At 35.4% G+C, this 19,719-nt stretch overlaps 1 protein-coding gene across 4 annotated transcripts in view; it reads left to right on the top strand.

Moving 5' to 3' along the window:
- Window positions 1-19,719, top strand: part of CCSER2 (coiled-coil serine rich protein 2) — a 120,659-nt gene that overhangs the window by 33,485 nt on the left and 67,455 nt on the right. The window contains exon 1 of one of the 4 annotated variants that reach the window (XM_072971189.1): window positions 7,603-7,670. The exons of the other annotated variants lie outside the window; for them this stretch is intronic. The gene's annotated coding sequence lies outside the window, so the exon portion shown is untranslated. Of the gene's footprint in view, window positions 1-7,602; window positions 7,671-19,719 lie in introns of those variants that run through there. 4 annotated transcript variants of the gene reach the window in all.

Below are 19,719 nucleotides of genomic sequence, written 5' to 3'. Positions count from 1 at the left end.
AATGTTTATTTTTAAAAGCTTTGTTTTTTAACCTTTCATGTTTAGATTTACAAGCTATCTGGGAGTTATTTTTGTGCATGATGTGAGGCAGAGGTCAAGATTAATTTTTTTTCTTTTTGGAAACATCATCTTTTCCCTACTCTACTGCAGGGTTATCTTTGTTATAATTCAGTAACTATATATATATTTTGGCTCACTTTTAGTACATTGGTCTCTTTGTTTATCTTGTGTCAATGCTACACTGCTTAATTATTGTAGTTTTAAAATAAGTATTGACTGCTGGTAGTGTAAATCTTACAACTTTGTTCTTTTCCAGGGTTTCTCTAGTTGGCTTTTTGTAATCTATTTAAATGTTAAAAGGAATTTCTCAATTTCTACAAAGAAGCTGCAGGGATTTTGAATGGGATTGCATTGAATTTATAGATCAATTTGGGGGAGAAATGACATTTACTATAGTGAGTCTTTCACTTTATGAATTAGGTCTGTTCCTCCATTTATTTGGAACTTTGAGAAGTATTTATTGCTAATGTTGTATACTTTTCTGTAAAATTTTATATGTATATGCCTTATTTATAGCTATTTTATTTTGTTGTTATAAATGGTACCACTTTAGAAGTTTTATTTTCTAAGTTTTTGGTTTGTATGTAAGTATACTTGATTTTTGTATTTTGAACCAGTTTTTCAGAAACCTTGGTAAATTCACTTATTTGTTTTAATAATTTGCCTGTGGATGCTTTTGGAATTTCTACATATACTATATAATGATTCCATTTGCAAAGACTCTGTCCCCCATCGCTATCCTTTTTGTTCTGGTTAGGACCTCCAACAAACGTAATGTTGAATTGAAATGGTGATTCAGGAAATGGATGGAGAATGTAGAATTTCAGGAAAGTTTTAATAGTTCACCATTAAAATTTCTGTGTGTGTGTGTGTTGAGGGGCAAGGTTGTAGATTCTTTCATCAGATTAAGGAAGTTCCCCTTTAATTTATTTGCTGAATTTTTGTTGTGAGTGAATGTTAATTTTTACCAAATATTTTCTCTACATCTATTGAAATGGTCAAGTTATTATTAATTTTTCTATTAGTGTGGTAGATTGAATTTCTTGATTTTCAAATATTAAACCACCTTTCCATTTCTGGAACAAATTCATTTGGCATTTGGTTGTGATGTATTGTCCTTTTAAATGCTGTCAATTTGATCTCCTAATAATTTATTTTGGTTTTTTGCATTTATATTCATAAGCATGATTGCTGTATAATTTTCCTCTTTTTTGGGGAGTGGTGGTATTGTCATATTTTGGTATCAGGATTATATTGGCTTTATAAATGAGCTGAAAAATGTTACCTTTTTGAACACTTTGAAAGCGTTTATTTTATATACAGTTGATGTAACTTCTTCCTTAAATATTTAAAAGAATTCACCAATGAAACCTTTTGAACCTGGAGATTTCTTTGTGAAAAGGATTTTAATAACATTTAAGTTTTAAAATAGATATTGGTCCATTAAAATTTATGTCTATTTCTTTTTTGTTGGTTTTTGAGAATTTGTCCATTTCATTTAAGGTGTCATTTGTTGGTGAAAGTTGTTCAGGATTATCCTATTTTTTTAAATCCTCATGGTCTTATAGTGAGTACTAACTCACCTTTTTATTCCTGATATTGGTAATTGCTGTTGCCTCTTTTTCTTCATTTCAAAGAACCAAATTTGGGATTTGCTGATTTTTCTCTATTGTTTACTTTTTTCTGTTTTATTGATTTTTGACTTATATCTGTATTTCCTCCCTTCCACTTTCTTTTAGTTTAATTTTGTTTTTCTTTTCCAAAATTCTTGACATGGAAAACTTGAGCATTGATTTTCAGTCCTTTCTTTCCCATAATATATACATGGGTTCTCTTAAAGAGAAGGCTTTATTAATGTAGTAGATAATTCATTTATTAGCATCTTAGTAGTAAACAGAACAGTGAGTTTCTTCTAAACAATGAGTTCTAAGCCACGTTGAGAGGCAAAATATAGCACAATGATTAAGAGGCACGGCTCTGGGAAAAGCTAGATTACAACTCCCTTCTCTGTCATGTACTAGCTGCATATCTTTGGATTCTCTGTTTCTTTCTTTTACTTTTTTAAAAATAAAATGGAGATAGTAACAGTACCTAACCTCCAAAGCTGATATTGGAAAATACATGCCTGAATGTTGTAACAGCCATGTGATAATGGTTGTTGAGTATTTTCAGTATCATCTCAGACTACCCCATGGGATTGTTGTGAGCATTAAATAAGGTCATACATGTAAAATGCTTAATGCCAGGGATATAGCAAGAGCTCATTGTTTTCATTTTTTGTTTTTTTACATTTAAGACTTTAATCCATCTGAAGTTTCCTCTTTATTCATCATTTTTTATATTTTTGTAATAATCCTTTAAAGTAGCTATGGACTAGTTACTAGCTCCTATTTCAGATCTGGGTGAATTTCAGATGAGTTGAGTTAGTTGATATTGATAGATTGGGAACTAGTTTACTGTTATACTCTTAGTCTGATATTCTTGATTTTCAGCTTTATATCTACTGAGGATAACTGAGCATTTAAAAATAGTCTGTTTATTTTTTACTTATTTATTTATTAAAAAATATTTTTTTAGGGGAGGAGGTAATTAGGTTTATTTATTTACTTATTTTTTAAGTGGAGGTACTGGGGGTTGAACCCAGGACCTTGTGCATGCTAGGCAGGCACTCTACCACTGACCTATCCCCTCCCCTGAACATTTTAAAACTCAGTAAACTTTTAATTGGTATTTAACTTTTTTGAAGGTGAAATACAGCATTTTTTGGCTGGCAGATATTGTCAGAATCATATTTTATGGGCACAATTTTAGGCAAAAACATTTTCCACTGTCATAAGCAGTGAATGATACTCAGAATCTTCTTTGGTACAATGCTGTGATGAGTGTAAGACTTCTCATTGTAGAAGAGTTGAGTTACAGTGTCATGATGACGGATTTCCTAACACTAAAATATTTAGGGATTGATAATTTTAAGTCATCACATGGAGTGCTCTTATTTTGGGAAAGGATTTTTATAGAAAGCGAAAGAAGCAAAGTTGAACAGGATAATCCCTGTGTCTAGCTTTATTTTCCTGTTTTATGAGCCTTGACTTATCTTCACGTAGTAAGCAGGTTTAGCCTCTTTATCATTTAAATAGAATCTTTTTATATCCAGTTATTAATTGTGCTGGACTTTACCAAAATGAACTTTCCATTAGAAACTTCAGCTACCCAAAGTCAACTGGAAGACAGTCTCATTAAGGAAAATGAATAACGGCAATTAATAAGGGTAATGGCAGCTTCTCCTTACTGAGTACCATTTTATGTCAGGTAGAGTGTACCTACTCTGATGATTCCCTTCACCCTATCTGAAAATTGGGTACCAGTGCCTGTTTGATCATTAGACAGTTTTTTAAGTGCAAAGCTTGTTTCTGAACTATTTTTAAATTGGGTTATAACATGAGGTTAAAAAACCAAAAAACCCTCTCCTTTGAGTGCTTTTCACATACCAGTAAATAGTTATGCCCATGATGCTAACTAACACATTTTATTACACATTTCTTTACCTGTATTTTATTAAGGAACAACTGGCTAGATTTGGGTTTCTGCCTTGGTGACTGACATTGGTAGACTTTTTTGAGACTTAAGTGTATGTTGAATGTTGTAGTATTCTAGGCAGTAATTTATATGAGAATAGAAGTCCCCTAGGTTTTTTTGCACTGACGTTTGGAATTTCCTGTAGTCCAAACATGTAGCAGAGGAATATCAGAATATCGAATTTGGTTTGCATTTGTCATATTTGGTTGTATGTTGAATTTTAGAGGCGATCCGATGAAGTTTTAATTATTCTCTAATTTTGTATCCGTGATCTTACGCTCATGTAATTTAGCTTGGGTTATTTTGCTTTAAGGGAGAGACTGGGCATGCTTTAATCTTTTTGAAGTGTATTCACATATATTATCTCCTGTTTTCCACCCCATTCAACAGCCTTTCATACCACTTTCAAAACCATTTTTGTTAAACTCTAGTGAGATCATGCTGCTATTGCTTTAAATCTTTGTGTTCAGGGACCCTTTATCGTTCTGCTTCGGCCTTACCTGCATCTCCACATAAAGACTATCATGATTTTATTTCTCCAAATGCACCCATGCTGTGCCTTTGCCTGTGCTCATGCTCTCTTCCATGGTTCCTCTGCCTGTCACATTTATTCATCCTCTAAGGCTATATTCAGACTGTTGCTCTCTCCCCTCCTGCTAAGGGTTAACTGTTCAATGATGAGACCTCAGAAAACTTGTAAAGCACACCTTGGTTTTCTGCTTGTCTTCTTCCTGCTAGATATTGAAAACTGCTGCTTTTCATCTTTTTTTTTTTTTGCACTAATAGTGACTTAGTAAGTAGTCAGTGAATCGTTCTTTTGAGTTATGATCACTCCCTCCTCTGTTTCCAATCATACTGCTTCCTCCTGGTTTTAGCACTTTGTTTTGCCTTGTGGTGTACCACTTTGTATTGGCCTCTCCACCTACGCTGGGATACTTTTGAAGGCAAGAACTTCTGTGTCTTATTTATCTTTCTACCTGTCCCAGGGTAGAACCTGCTTACAATTTGAAGTGAAATTAGGAACCTGGATAAGTAAAGGACCAGTGATGTGAATTATATTTAAAATTTTTCACTTACTTTGTAAAATTCTCATTTTATGATGTTTAATGTCACCCTTCCCTCAGGTTTTACCATAGATCTTGAATCAGTATTAAGTTCCATGTTATTTATGTTTAACTAGTATTATTTCATTTTAGAAAAAAGTCTCAAATTTTGGTCTGTGGTCCATAAGGCTACTTTCATGGCTGAACTTTTGACTGTCATGGTATCACACTATTTGTGTTCACGTAACTTGTTTTACTTAATGATGGCCCCAAGGCCCAAGAGGAGTGATGTTGGCAGTTTGGAAATGCCAAAGAGAAGCTGAAAAGTGCTTTCTTAAATGAAATGGTGAACGTTCTTGACATAATAAGGAAAGGAAAAATATTGTATGCCGAGGATGCTACAATCTAGGTAACGATGAATCTTCTGTCTGTGAAGTTGTGAAGAAAGAAAAAGAAATGTGTGCTAGTTTTGTTCTCATACCTCAAACTGGCCAAGAGTTAGGGCCGCAGTGGGTGATAAGTACTTAGTTAATATGGAAAAGGCATTAAATTTATACAATAAGTTACTTTGGGAGAGAGAGAGACTATATTCACATAACTTTTATTATAGTATGTTGTTATAATTGTTCTATTTTATTATTAGTTATTGTTGTTAATCTCTTACTGAGCCTAATTTATAAATTAAACTTTATCATAGGTGCGTATGTACAGGAAAAAATAGCATATATAGGATTTGATGCTATCTGTGGTTTCAGGTATGCACTGAGAATCTTGGAAAACATACTCCTTGGATAAGGGTGGATCACTGTATCTGTTTGCTTTGTCCTCTGGTTTTCTGTTTGTTATCAGATGTCAGCCTTTGGGGAAATGGTTCATATGCAGTCTTACTGAAGAATATCTATTTTTGAAAATCAAAACAAAGCACTCAGATCATCTGCTTCCTCTCTTATTCATCTCTACGCTGAACTGTAGTAGACTGGGGGAAAGATAGGGAAAAGGGCTAAATATATAGCCTCTATATATTTCTTCTTTTTGATTCATTTTTTATTTGTTCAGCATATATTTTTTAATTTCCGCTGTGTGCTACTGCTAGTTACTGAGAAATGCATATGAAGAAAGAGACTGTTGGCTACCTTGGCAGAAACTCATGATCCAGGTTAAGAGAGGAGACACACTTGTGACCATTAAAGGAAGGTGCCATGTGTTTACTGAATAACAGTATATACCAACCCATTTTGAGTTCAGAGTTTGGGGAAGTTTGTATGGTATTTCAAGAAAAGCTTCTTTATGAGTTTAAAATGATGATTTTTTTTTTTTTGGCTTTGTTTGATTTCTGTCTCCTGTTTCCTTGGGATATATTAACAGGGGCCAGCAAGCTACAACTTTGAGGCTGCCTACCTACTTTTGTAAATAAATTTTTGTATCTGTAAAGTTTAACTTGTAGTCTGTGGCTGCTTTCATGCTACTGTGGCAATGCTGGGTAGTTTCAACAGAGACTGTATATTGCACATAAACCTAAAATATTTACTACCTGGCCTTTAAGAAGTTTGCTGACCCCTACATCAGAACACTGCAGAAAATTTTAAAGATTCAGTAATTAACTTTTTAAACCAAGTCTGTGGAAACCCTGTAGACATTCAGTTTTCTCTCTGTTATCATTATGATGCCATTCTTCGTCTGGCCCCCAGTGGAAGGCATCCATCAATTCACTGAACATATTTGAGTGAACATTATGTGCAAAGTACTGAGGATAACAGTGGTCAAGACAGCTCCAGGCTGTTTTAGTGTTTATCTTCTGTTGAGGCACATGTAGTTGAAATATTTAGCTAACTCATTAACTGTCTTCTATTGATAAGTGGGGAGAGTGCTGCAAAGGAGAATTACAAACTGAAAGTAAATTATTGAAAAAACCTGGTTTGGTATGGGTGTTAGGTAAGGCTTTTTCAAGAAATGATGTTTAGGCTAAGTTGGCCCAGGGATGCAGTAGGTAAAAAGGGTGTATGTAAATTGGAAGAACATTAGGTGTTTTTGGTAAATGGCCTGTGGAAATGCTTTGAGGTAGGACAGGATCATGGAGTGTTTGAGGAACTATGAGAAGGCCGGTACAGCCTGAGCACTGACAGAAAGGGGAGGAGTGGCAGGAGCGAGGAGGCTATTTGAATAGAGCTTTTATGGGGTTCAAAGGGTGTGGCTCTTTCTCCTAAGAATTGAAGGGAAGCTGTTGGAGGATTTTAAGCTGAAAAGGGACATAGTTCAATTTATATTTTTAAAATATGCTCTGTATAAAGATTGAATTAAAAGGAGGTCAACAGTATGCTAAGCTGTCATTAAAGTGAGGGATAGTAGCTGCTTGGGCTGAAGTGGTGGCAGAGTGGAGAGGTAGAGGGGCCATCAATTTGGAAAATAGGTTTCGAGAGTACAACTGATGAAGTTCCCTATTGACTGTAGGGGAGAAAAGTGTCACCGCCTCACTTTTAGAAGTTATGATTAGTACTGGTGCTCTAATTCATTCTGCCAAAATCTTCCTAAATTGCCAGTTGGACTTGTTTATTTTCTTACTGGTTTTTCCATTCTTTATAATGTCAGATCTAAACTCCTTGACCTGCTCTCCATGGTCTATTCTCACTTTATACAGATCTATCTAGTTGCTTTTAATCTCCAGTTCCTACTATGTGTCTTGAATTTAGTTGATATTTCATATTCTCTCATCATTCTTTCAGGTTTCTGGCACTAAATAAGGACTTAATGTATACTTGTTGAAATGGGTGCCATGATGACATACCATTTAATTCAAGATAAGTAGAAGCACTTAAACTAAGTATAATGTTCAATATTCAATATTTTTTCCATACACATTGTGACATAATTTACTAAGTAAGTTTCTAAGGTACCACGTGTCATAATAGCAAGCAGGTAACTAAAAATGTGACGGTAGCATACATGTGATAGTGGAGGGGCAGCTTATGGAAAGTTGAGACCGTCCTAATATAGGTAAATGAAAATCTCAAACTGATGTTAATACTTTCAGTATGCTCTGATACAGAATACAGAACTCAAAGGCATAGAAGGGATCTAACCAAGCTCGTTTATTTTATAGTTCAGGGAACAGAATGAGAAGAGGAAACTAAATTTTTCTTAATTTCACACTTTTTTTGGCCAGACTAGTGAATCTTCCATGTGTATTTAATTATTAGCATAGCTTCTTTTTGGCCAGTTAATGTAACTTTTGGGTTTAAAAAAAGTTTAAATTTGTCATATATATTTGTTGTGACCCTTCAAACATAATATTTTTCTTCACTGTATGTTGTTTCATGTAGGTCAAATCTATTTAATATGACATTCAATTCAGTACTTACTTATTAAGCTTTTGCTACATCTCAGGCTTACTGTTAACTGAAGTTACTGAATATACACAAGGCTGTCTTTGTCCTTAATGAATTCAAAATGTAGGATGATAGGCAAATATAAATAGATAATCATGGTATAGTTTTATGAGTGATACCATGTATGCTGTGTTAGGGTATGCTTGGTATGCTAAGAGGAAGTGACATCGAAGCTGAGTTTTGAAGAATGGATACAAAGTTGACCAATTGGTCTAGGAAAGGAGAGAATACGCATTTTAGGCATATGAAGTAGTGTGTACAGTGACATGGAGGGATGACAAAATCATGATGTACAAGGGGAATATCAGCATTGCAAAGAGTATAAAGTATGAAGTAGAGAGTGGTTAGAGACAAAGCTGTGGAATTCAGAAGGTGAAAAGAAAGAAGAATCTTGTATCTCAATACAAGAAGACAAATGGTTTTTATAAATCAGATTCTAGAATAGTATAAGACAAATATAAATATTTTATCAGTATCTGTATTCCATATCTTTATGCATCCTTCCTGTCTGTGTTGGGACCATGAGCAAAGTGTTCTGAGCATTTTTTCTTTTTCATTTTTTTTAATAAAAAAGGAATTATTGGATTATCTAAACTCCTTCTGGGTCAAAGCCTGTGTTTCAGAGAAAAAGTGACTTTGAAAGTAGTTTGTTTGAAAAAAAAGTAATTTTTTCACTATCAAGACCCTTTCACCTAGCATACTTGCCATAGAGTTGATGCATAATTAGTAATATTTATGAAGAAAATACTGAATTCTGTGAGCCGGATCAGATAGCATTATAAACTAGTTATGGTTAGTGAGGACACTGAGGCTGAGGAGTTAAATGCTTTTCATTAATTGGATGAATTTCAGGAGTTATTGAAGTTGCTGTTCTATCCTGAATGAGTAAATATATTTCAACTCAGGCAATTTTGTTTTATTGTCCTGTGGTAGTTAGAACAAAAGCCAGAATGTACTGCCTTTAGGCTCTTCAATTTTTCGTGACATTTAGGTGATATTCCTCCAATCTTTTTTTATCCCTTCCCCAGTTTTAAGAGTCAGGAAGCCTATATTTGCAGAGGCTGCTAACTTGATAGTTCAAGTTGGGTTGCGTGGAAGCGCAGATGGAAAGTTGGTCTGTGGAATCTACCTTTTAGTATATGGTGAAGTAGAAAACAGCACGAGAACATTAGACCAACCATCAGGAAGACCTAGCTATAAAATTAGTGTTTCATACGGCATAATTTACCAGTGTTCGTCATTGTAAGAGATTGCGTCAAGTGATATGAGACTTTTCCGTTTTGAAAGTCTAATTTTTTTCTTCCATCTGGCATTTCTTGCCCCTTTTCTTACTTGTAGTGCTGGAAGAAATGGGAATATTTATTTTGAAAATTCTCTCTGCTGGAAAATTTTTAATTTCCTAAATATACCTATTTGGTTTGAGATTTCTTTATTAGTAGTGAAAGGACTTCCTGGCTAATTTGAAGGTGACCAATAAGAATGTTTTACCTTCCCACAGGTGGGATATATGATATAGCTTGATTTTTATAGAGAAATTTTTTTTAAATACAAGAAGTTCCTGTGTACCCTTTCTTACTTATCATCTCCTTATGTTAACATATTATATAACCGTAGTTCAATTGTGAAAATCAGGAAATTAAGTTTAATACAGTATTAACTACCCTGAAGATCTTACTTGAAATTTGCCAGTTTTTCCACTAATGTCTTTTTTGTCTGATCTAGAATTTAATGCAGGATCCCACCTTGGGTTCAGTTGTCCGGTCTCTTTAGGCTCCCCCATTTTGACAGTCCTCTGTTTTTCTTGCTTTCATAATATCAATACTTTTGAAGAATACTGATCATTTGTAAAACAACCTTTAGTGTGGGGTTGTTTTCTCATTATTACATTGTGATTAGGCATTTTTCATAAGAATGCCACAAAAGTGATGTACCCTTCTTTTTAGTACATCATATCAGGGAGTACATGATTTCAATATATGTTATTACTGATGATGTTTAATTTTTTTATTGAGTTATAGTCAGTTTACAATGTTGTGTCAATTTCTGGTGTACAGCACAGTGTTTTAGTCATACATGAATATACGTATATTTGTTTTCATATTCTGTTTTCACTATGAGCTACTATAAGATCTTGAGTATATTTCCCTGTGCTATACAGTATAAACTTGTTTATCTATTCTATATATACCTGTCAGTATCTATAAATCTCGAACTCCTAGTCTGTCCCTACCCACCCACCTCCCCCTGGCAACCACAAGTTTGCACTCTATGTCTGTGAGTCTATTTCTGTTTTATATTTAAGTTCATTTGTCTTCTTTTTTCTTTTTTTAGATTCCACATATGAGCGATATCATATGGTATTTTTCTTTCTCTTTCTGGCTAACTTCACTTAGAATGACATTCTCCAGGGACATCCATGTTGCTGCAAATGGCGTTATGTTGTCATTTTTATGGCTGAATGGTATTCCATTGTATAAATATACCACCTCTTTTTTATCCAGTCATCTGTTGATGGGCATTTAGGCTGTTTCCATGTCTTGGCTATTGAAAACAGTGCTGCTATGAACATTGGGGTGCAGGTGTTCTTTTTGAATTGGGGTTCCTTCTGGATATATGCCTAGGAGTGGGATTGCTGGGTCATATGATAAGACTATTTTTAGTCTTTTGAGGAATCTCCATACTGTTTTCCACAATGGCTGCACCAAACTGCATTCCCACTAACTGTAGGAGGGTTCTCTTTTCTCCATGATGATGTTTATGATTTTGATCACTTGACTAAGGTGCTATCTGCCAGGTTTCTCTACTGCAAAGTCACTGTATTTCCCTTTATAATTAATAAGTGTCTTGTGGACAGATACTTTATGCAAACATCCTATTTTTAAAGCAGTTTTGCCCATTAATTTTTATATCTGTCGATTCCTTATTAATTGGAATTCTATAAGGGAGAGCTGTCTGTTTTCTGTATTTATTTGTTGGTTTATTTAAAATGATTTATATCAGTGTGGGCTCATGGATATTTATTTTACTGTACATGTATAATCCATTATTGTCATTATTTTGTTCAAAGTGTTCCAAATTTGACCATTGGGAGCCCCTTCAGGTTGATTCCTGTGTCCTGGTATGCCATTATTTTTTGTGCATTTCTTATTTTCTGGCAGTACAAGATTTCCAGACTCATCTTGTATTTTCCCTCTTCCAGCCCGGGAATCACCATTTCTCCAAGGAGGAATTTTATTGAACATGGTATTTTGAAATCAAGATCTAGGGGCTAGGTATGCTAGTTGCTAGTGGGGTATAATAGTTTTTAGGCATTGAAACAGAGCTAGGAATTCTATGTATATACACATCTATATTTATTTCTGTATCCATCTATTAATATATTAAAGAACAAGAGTTCATACTGATACCTTTGCTTCCAGTCTGATACCATAGAATTCAGTCTGCCCTTTTTCCCTTTCCTTATTTTTAGCACTTTTCTGGGAAAGTGAGAAATTTGGGTCTTATTAATAATATATTTACTTAATTACTTAATCCTAGTATATGTATGTATGTATATGTATAAATATTATATCTATTAATCTATATATATATAAAACTTATATATATAACTATTATATCTATATATCTATAACACACAGTTTCAGAATTGCTAACCCATACCCCATGAAAAATAAATTTACTGACTTGCAATATTTATGTACCTTTTTTTTTTTAATTGAAGTAGTTGATTTACAGTGTGTTAGTTTCTGGTGCACAGCGCAGTGATTCAGATATATATTCATATCTATCTATCTACCTATTCCATTCTGTTTTAACTTTAGCCTTATAGTAGGGTCAAAATACTGTTCTCCACATTTTCTTAGGTTTAGTTCTTTTAGTTCTTCTTCCCTTCAGTGTGGTTGTGTTACTTATTTGTAATCTTGTTAGGTTCATTTGTTGCTGTTTGTATTTGGGAAAATACCAGAGTGCAGTTGCTCGATGACATGGTAAGACTGTTGAGCTGTGTAAGAAACTGCCAAACTGTTGTGCAAAGTATCTGTACCATTTGGCATTCCCATGGGCAGTAAGAGAGAGTTCCAGTTGTTCTGTGTCCACACCAGCAATTGGTATTGCCAGTGTTTTGGATTTTAGACATTCTCATAGGGGTACAGTGATATCTCATTATTGTTTTAAACTTGCAATTCCTAATGACAGTTGATGTTGAGCACCTTTTCATATGCTTGTCATCTGTATATCTTAAATGTCAGTTTAGATCTGTTTTCCCCTTTTAGTTGATTTCTTACTGTTTAGTTTTCAGAGTTCTTTGTGTATTTTGGATTTAAGTCTTTTATTGGATATGTGTTTTGCAAGTATTTTCTCCCAGTTTGTTCGTTGTCTTTTCATTCTCTTAAAAGTGTCTTTCACAGAGCAAATGTTATAATAAATTTCAACTTAACGATTTTTTTTCTGTCACAGATCATGCTGTAGGTAGTGTGAGTTAATTTGTTTATAACACCTATTATTTTGGGTTAATTTTTTTGCATTTACTTTTGTCTAATAAGAGTTGCAGCACTGTTTGTTGAGGAGACTATCTTTTCTGTGTTAAATTGTCTTTCCTTTTTTGTCAGAATCAGTTGAGTATACATGTGTGGGTGTACTTTTGAGCTCTCTGTTCTATTTTGTTGATCTATGTGTGTGTTCTTTTCCCTGTAGCATTTTGTCTTGATTATTGTCCTGTTATGTCTTAGAGTAAGTCTTGTGTTGTATAATAGAGAATTCAGTGGGCTTTTGTTCCCAGTTCCTGCGTGGGAGCCTCTACATCTTTGGAATTTCCCAAATGTTAGGAATTTCCCTAATGGTTTATGCTAACAAGGTGGCTCATGGTAGGAGTAGGCCATGCAAGAAAAACCAAGCATGTCATTAGAAGGTTGGGGTGTTGAGCCCTGTGTTATTAGTCTAACCTCTGGGGAGCCAGAGAAGTAGGTTGGAGGTTGGGTTTAGTCATGTGTCCAGTGATTTAATCATGCATGCCTTTGTAATGAAACTTCAATAGAAACTCTGGACATTGAATCTCAGGTGAGCATCCCTGGGTAACTATACTCTCTGCACATTACTCAGTGTGCTGAGGAGGTGACCTGTTTTGACTCCATGGGGAGAGAACACAGAAGCTTCATGTTTGGGGCCATCCCAGATTTTGCCCTGTGTGTCTCTTCTTTTGGCTGGTCATGTACCTCTTCTTTCTGCTATAGTAAAACTGTAAACATAAAGTTTAGTGCTTTCCTGAATTCTGTGAGTTGTTCTAGTGAATTAACCTGAGGAAGAAGCAGGAATCTCTAAATTCGTAGGCAGTTAGCCAGACGTACGGGGCCTGGGAACCCCTGAGCTTTTTGGCCAGTCGTGTCTGAATTAATGTCACTCTTGTGGAAGAAAAAGTGGAATATGCTAAATCAACCTTGACTCACTGGAACATGTGATTTGGGAAGAGAAAGGATGAAAGGACTGGGGATGAAGAATTTTTGATTCTTAGATGGCCGTCTAGTCACTCATGATACGGAACTGCAGCTGTGCTGTGATCCATTACTAAAGGCCAAAGTTATGGAGCAGAATTTAGAAATGGTGGGAGACACAACCCCCAGTGAGATGGCCCACTGGATACAGAAGGAAGTGCAGAATAGTAAGAAACAAACAATGTACCACCCGTTGGTTACTGTTACTTGTAGTAGCTAAAATGAAAGTAATACAGAGTCCTGGGGCTGATCCTGATGCTGGGCCAAGCTAAGATTTCAGTCAGTCTGATCTGTGATCAATAGCCTTAAAGCTACTCCCAATGGGATTATTCTAGGGCAACCGGCAGTACTGTTATAACCTCTGGTTACCAGAAAGATAGTCCAGTTAGGGAGAGGACAAAACCAAGAAACTACTGAAACCAGGGTTTATAGTGCCAAGTCTTATTGTGTGGATCTGTGTCATCAGCTTCCTGAAGAGTGTTTACTAAAATGAATTGCGAGAATGACTTATTTAGGGGCAGTATCTTTGGTTTAGAATGCTACAGAGTGGAAGAGAATGTTTGGATTGGTAGAGGACCCACAGCTCACTGTAGAACAATCACAGATGGCTGTCCATAGCAGGGTACCTGAGGGAGCAGGTAGCCTGATGGACTGCATGAAATGTGATGTAAAGTCTGTTTGCCTGAGAAGAGAGACTGTCTTTCTCCTGTAAATGCCAAGCGGAACACCATGGATGAAGATGTTGTACGCTTTATGGCAAGCCATGCTGATTGACGTTTTGATGATTGGGTTATTCATCTACTGAATATGCCTCATAAACGGATGATGATAACTGTTGTTACTAAGGGGCCTCGATACATGGACACTATATCATATAACTATACTGTTGTAAAACCAAGCAGCTGTCTGAGAAACCTTATCAGATTTGCTGTCTCAGTTTCCCTTCTCCGTATTAGAGATACTAAAAAAAAAAAAAGGAAAGAAAGAAAAGAAAAAGAGTCATTAACAAGAAAAGAGGGGAAAACAGAAGAGGAGAGCCAAGGGATTTTCTCCATCACAGGTAGATGTTTATTAAGGAACGAGATGAATGCATTGGACTTAATGAGGTTGAAACAGAGGTGTTAATGCAGCCCTGTTGAAGACTCAGTGTACCAGTGGGAGCCAGCACTGGTTCTGCGATTTTGAAGGGGCCTTGACAACACCACTCTGTTTATCCCAGTTTGGAGAACTTTTAAAAGCTGAAAAGCAAAGATGAAAATGAGAAAACTGACCTCGAATCACCTGGGTCAGTGGTTTGGTAGTTCACTCTAAGATTGACAGAAAAGACAGGGTCCGTTGGCTCTTACCTCTTCTCCTCTGGGGACCTAAGGCCTTATGTATATGAGTGAGTAAGAGGGTCGCCAGGTGTAGAAGAGAACTTTCTGGGACTCCTTGACATAAGAATAGCATATTACAGAGGCTAAGCTGAGGAAGGAGTATGAAAATAGAGATATTTGTTCAATATTTTAAAGTTAGTTTTTATTGCTCCATTTTTTAAGAAAAAGCAAATATGTATGTATTTACCACCCTCAGCTTCTAAGCATGTACATTGTGCTTTTGCTATTGCAAATAATTTTTTAATAAAGAGCTTTGTCTTTGTATATTACGAGAATAGATATATAGACTTGTGATATTGGATCTCAGGTTAAATGTACAAGTAATTTTCTTAGGTATTTGAGCAACATTTTTTAATTTTCAAAAGCTTTTTTTTTATTCTTGAGTAAAATTAATCTAAGATAAAATTAATCATTTTAAGGTGAACATTTCAGGGACACTATATTTGCAATATTATATAACCATTACCTCTGTCTAGTTCCAAAACATTTCATAACCGCTAAGTAAACCTAGTATCCATTAATTAAGTAGTTCCTCCCCAACCTCTGGAAACCATCAGTCTGCTTTCTGCCCATATGAATTTACCTATTTTGGGTTTTTCATACATGGAATCACACAATATGTAACTTTTTGTTTCTGGATTTTTGACTTACCATAATATTTTTAAGGTTCATGTGCATTTTTATAGCATATATCGGGAGCCCATTCCTTTTTAAAGCTGAATAATATTCTATCATGTGTACATTCCATTCATCCATTGATGGACGTAGGACAGGGTGGGCTGTCTGTACCTTTTGGCTGTTACGAATAGTACTGCTATGAACAGGCATACACGTGTATTGTTTAAATACCTGCTTTAAATTTTCGAGGGGGTATATGTCTTGGAGTGAATTGCTGGGTTATGTAATAATTCTGTATTTAACTTTTGAGGAGCTGCTAAACTTTTTTTTTTTTTTAACAGTAGCTGCACCATTTTACATTCCTCCCTGCAATGTATAAGTCTTCCCGTTTATTCTACATACTTGATGACATTTGCTTTCTGGTTTTTGTTTTTCTTTTTTAATTATAGTTAACCTACTGAATATAAGTTGTATTTCATTTTATTTTTTTGATTTACATTTCCCAAATAAGTAATGATGTTGAGCATCTTTTCATGTGCTTCTTAGATATTTGTGTATCTTTTTCAGATAAAGTCTATTCAAGTCCTTTGCTCATTTAAAAAATTGGATTGTTTGTGTTTTTATATATCCTGGATACTAGACTCTTATCAGATATGATTTGCAAGTATTTTCTCTCACTCCTGTTGTCTTTTCACTGTATTGATAATGTGTACAAAAGTTTTTAATTTTGATGAATCCAGTGTAATTTTTCCTTCATTTCTTCTGCCCCGACGTCATCCAAGAGTTCATTGCCAAATGCAAAGTCATAAAGATTTAGCCCTGAATTTCTTCTAAAATATATATGGTTTTAGTTTTGTATTTAGGCCATTGATTCATTTTGCTTTGGCTACCGTATATGTTGTAAAGTAATGGTCCAACTTGGTTCTTTTGCGTGTAGATATCCAATTCTCTCAGCACCATTTGAAGAAGAGATGATTCTTTATTGAATAATCCTGGCATCCTTGTCAAAAATCAGTTGGATGTTGTTGTATATATATTTCTGTTCTCTCAATACTGTTCCACTGATTGATATGTCTTCTGCCAGTAGCACACTGTTTTGATTACTATAATAATCTGTAATCATGTAGTTTTGATTGCTTGACAATAAAGGTAAGTTTTGAAATCAAGAAGTGAGCCCTCTAGTTATTTATGAAGAACAAAGAAATGTTTATTTTTGTTTCTTTGTTCCCAATTAATGTAGGTAAATCTTCAAATGCATTAAAATAATGGTAAAGAAATTTTTTTAAAAAGTGAGCCCTTCTCTAAATTTGTTGTTTTTCCTCAAAACTGTTTTTGGTATTTGGTGCCCCTTACACGTCCGTGTGGACTTTAGGATTTACTCTTCCATTTCTGCAATAAGAGCCATTTGAATTTTGAAAGATATTGCATTGAAAATACAGTCCACTTTATGTAGTAACCATCTTAACAATATTAATTCTTTCAATTCATGAACACAAAATGTCTTTCAATTTACTTAGGTCTTTAGCCTTTCAGCAGTGTTTTGTAGTTTTCAGTGTACAAGTCTTACCTCCTTACTTAAAATTTATTGTAGGTATTCTTTTGGATGCAATTGTAAATGGAAATTTTCTTTTTGGATTGTTCCTTTTGGTGTATAGAAAACAATCCTGATTTTTTAAAAATTGTTTTGTAATTGACTTAAAGTATTATATTAGTTTCAGGTGTATAGTGTAGTGACTTGATGTTTTTATACATTACAAAATGCTTACCACGGTAAGTCTAGTTACCATCTTCACCATACAGAGTTATTACAATATTACTGACTGTATTCCCTATGCTGTACGTTATGTCCCATGGTTTGTTTATTTCATAATTAGAAGCTTATACCTCTTAACCTTCCCTACCTGTTTCACTCAACCCTCCCACCCACCAAGTCCTTTTTCCCTCTGGCACCCACCAGTTTGTTCTGTTTTGTTGTTAGTTCATTTGTTTTCTTTTTTAGATTCCACATATAAGGGAAATCATAAAGGTATATGTCTATCTCTGACTTATTCCAACCACATTATCACAAATGACAAGATTTCATTCATTTTTATGGCTAGTATTTTAACACACACACACACACACACACACACCCCTTCTTAAAACATTCCTCTATATGAATAGGTACTTAGGTTGCTTCCCTGTCTCGGCTATTGTGAATAACGCTGCAGTGAACAAAGGTGTGATTTTGTTTTCTTTGGAAAAATACCCCAAAATGGAATTTCTGGATTGTGTGGTAGTTGTATTTAAATTTTTGAGGAGCTTCCATACTATTGCCCATAGTGTCTGTACCAGTTTACATTCCTACCAACAGTGCATGAGGGTTACTTTTCCTACACATTCTTGCCAACACTTGTTATTTGTTGACTTTTTGATAATAACCATTTTGACAAGTGTGAAATTTGATTTGCATTTCCATGATGATTAGTGATGTTAAGTATCTTGTCATGCATCTGTTGGCCATCACATGTATGTCTTCTTTGGGAAAATGTTCAGGTCCTCAGCCCATTTTTTAATTGGGTTTTTTTTTGGATGTTGAATTATATGAGTTCTTTTTGTGTTTTAGATATTAACCTGTTATCAGATGTATCATTTGCATATATTTTCTTCAATTCAGTAGGCTGACTTTTTGTTTTATTGAGAGTTTTCCTCTATGTGCAAAAGCTTTTTAGTTTGATGTAGTCCTGTTTGTTTATTTTTGCTAATGTTTACCTTGCCTGAGGAGACGTATCTAAAAAAATATTGCTAAGACTAATGTGAAACAGAGCACTGTCTATGTTTTCTTCTTCTATGGTTTCAGGCCTTTCGTTTATCTCTGGTGATTAATGGTGATTAATACAAACTCTAGTGATGGTATCATTCATTGTCAAAAACATTTAGGCTTTCTCCAGTTTATTAGTGGAGAAACTTGTTGAAGGAAGCACTAGTCCACCATCTCATAGTTCACCCTTTTTGAATGGAAAAGCATTCTCAGAGGCCAAGGAAGTTCTGTGGCACTTCTGCTAATGTGCTCAGTCAGGGTTTTAATTCCAGAGAGGCTTGTGGGAAGCCTCTGGAAGCCAGAGAGCATACAAATTTAGGTTTTCACACTCACACTCCCAGGTAGTGGTTTTGCTAGATGGTCTCCCAACTAAAACAGGTGTATGTGGATGTTGGCTCCCAAGGAATGCAGGCTTGCCAGTGAGAGAAAGAGCCTGCCATCACAAACATGAAACAGCAACTCTTTCCCACGTTAGGCAATCTCCATGCTTACATGGCTTCCTTTCTTCCTATAATAGTGCCTTTCTTAGTCTGTGCAGATGACAGATTTGTAAACTGGTGAAGAAAAATTATAATAGATTAATTTTTTCTTATCTCTTTGCCTGAACCGTTACTGAAAGATCTAATAATGTATCTGATACAACTCTTCTCAAAGTCTAATGTTGGAGAAATAGAGACCTTCTATAAAAATGAATGCTGTGTCAGACAGATATTAGAATCTAGTCTTCTCACTCAGCACTGCCTCTCTTGTCAAACCGGGGGCATGTGCTTTTATTGTTAGGGTCCATAGCTGGAGTGCTTTGAGGCTCCTGAGCTAAGACCTGATTGGTCAACTCAAACCAAAAAGTGCAGGGTTTTGGTAAGCTCCGCGGGGGTCTTATCTAACGTTGTGCAAGGGGAAGGCCCTGGGAGGCAGGAGAGAGACTTGTTCGCAAGACCTGCTGGAGAAGTCATATTAGGAACTTGGATTTGCTTGTGATTCTGGGGCTGTTGTCCAGGGCATGTGCTTGTGGGAGGGGCTAGTTTCAGTTCAAGGCTCCTGCTGACTGCTTGGCCACACAAAATGGATGCCAGGGCAACCATATCATGAAGTAGTTCAGCTAAACTCTCAAGAAAGATCAGGATTGTCTTTTTACATGCCTATAGCTCGTGTCCAGAATTGTGCCTCGCATATATTGGTCTTTGTTTGTGTTGAATTTTTGAAAGTGTGTCTTACGGTTGCCACCCAGAAGGGCAGGATCAATTCCCCTCCCCCCAAATTTGTTCAGGTGTCCAGAAAGATGGTGCCACACATGTACCAAGAGAATGTGAGAAGATTTATTACTCATGTAATGAGACTCTCTGGGAACACCAGGACAGGCACCCAAACTGGTGCAGA

Source organism: Vicugna pacos, chromosome 11 (assembly GCF_048564905.1).
Source record: "Vicugna pacos chromosome 11, VicPac4, whole genome shotgun sequence".
NCBI lineage: Eukaryota > Metazoa > Chordata > Mammalia > Artiodactyla > Camelidae > Vicugna > Vicugna pacos.
Note: the sequence above shows the minus strand (reverse complement) of the source record. Positions and strands in the feature narration are given on the sequence as shown.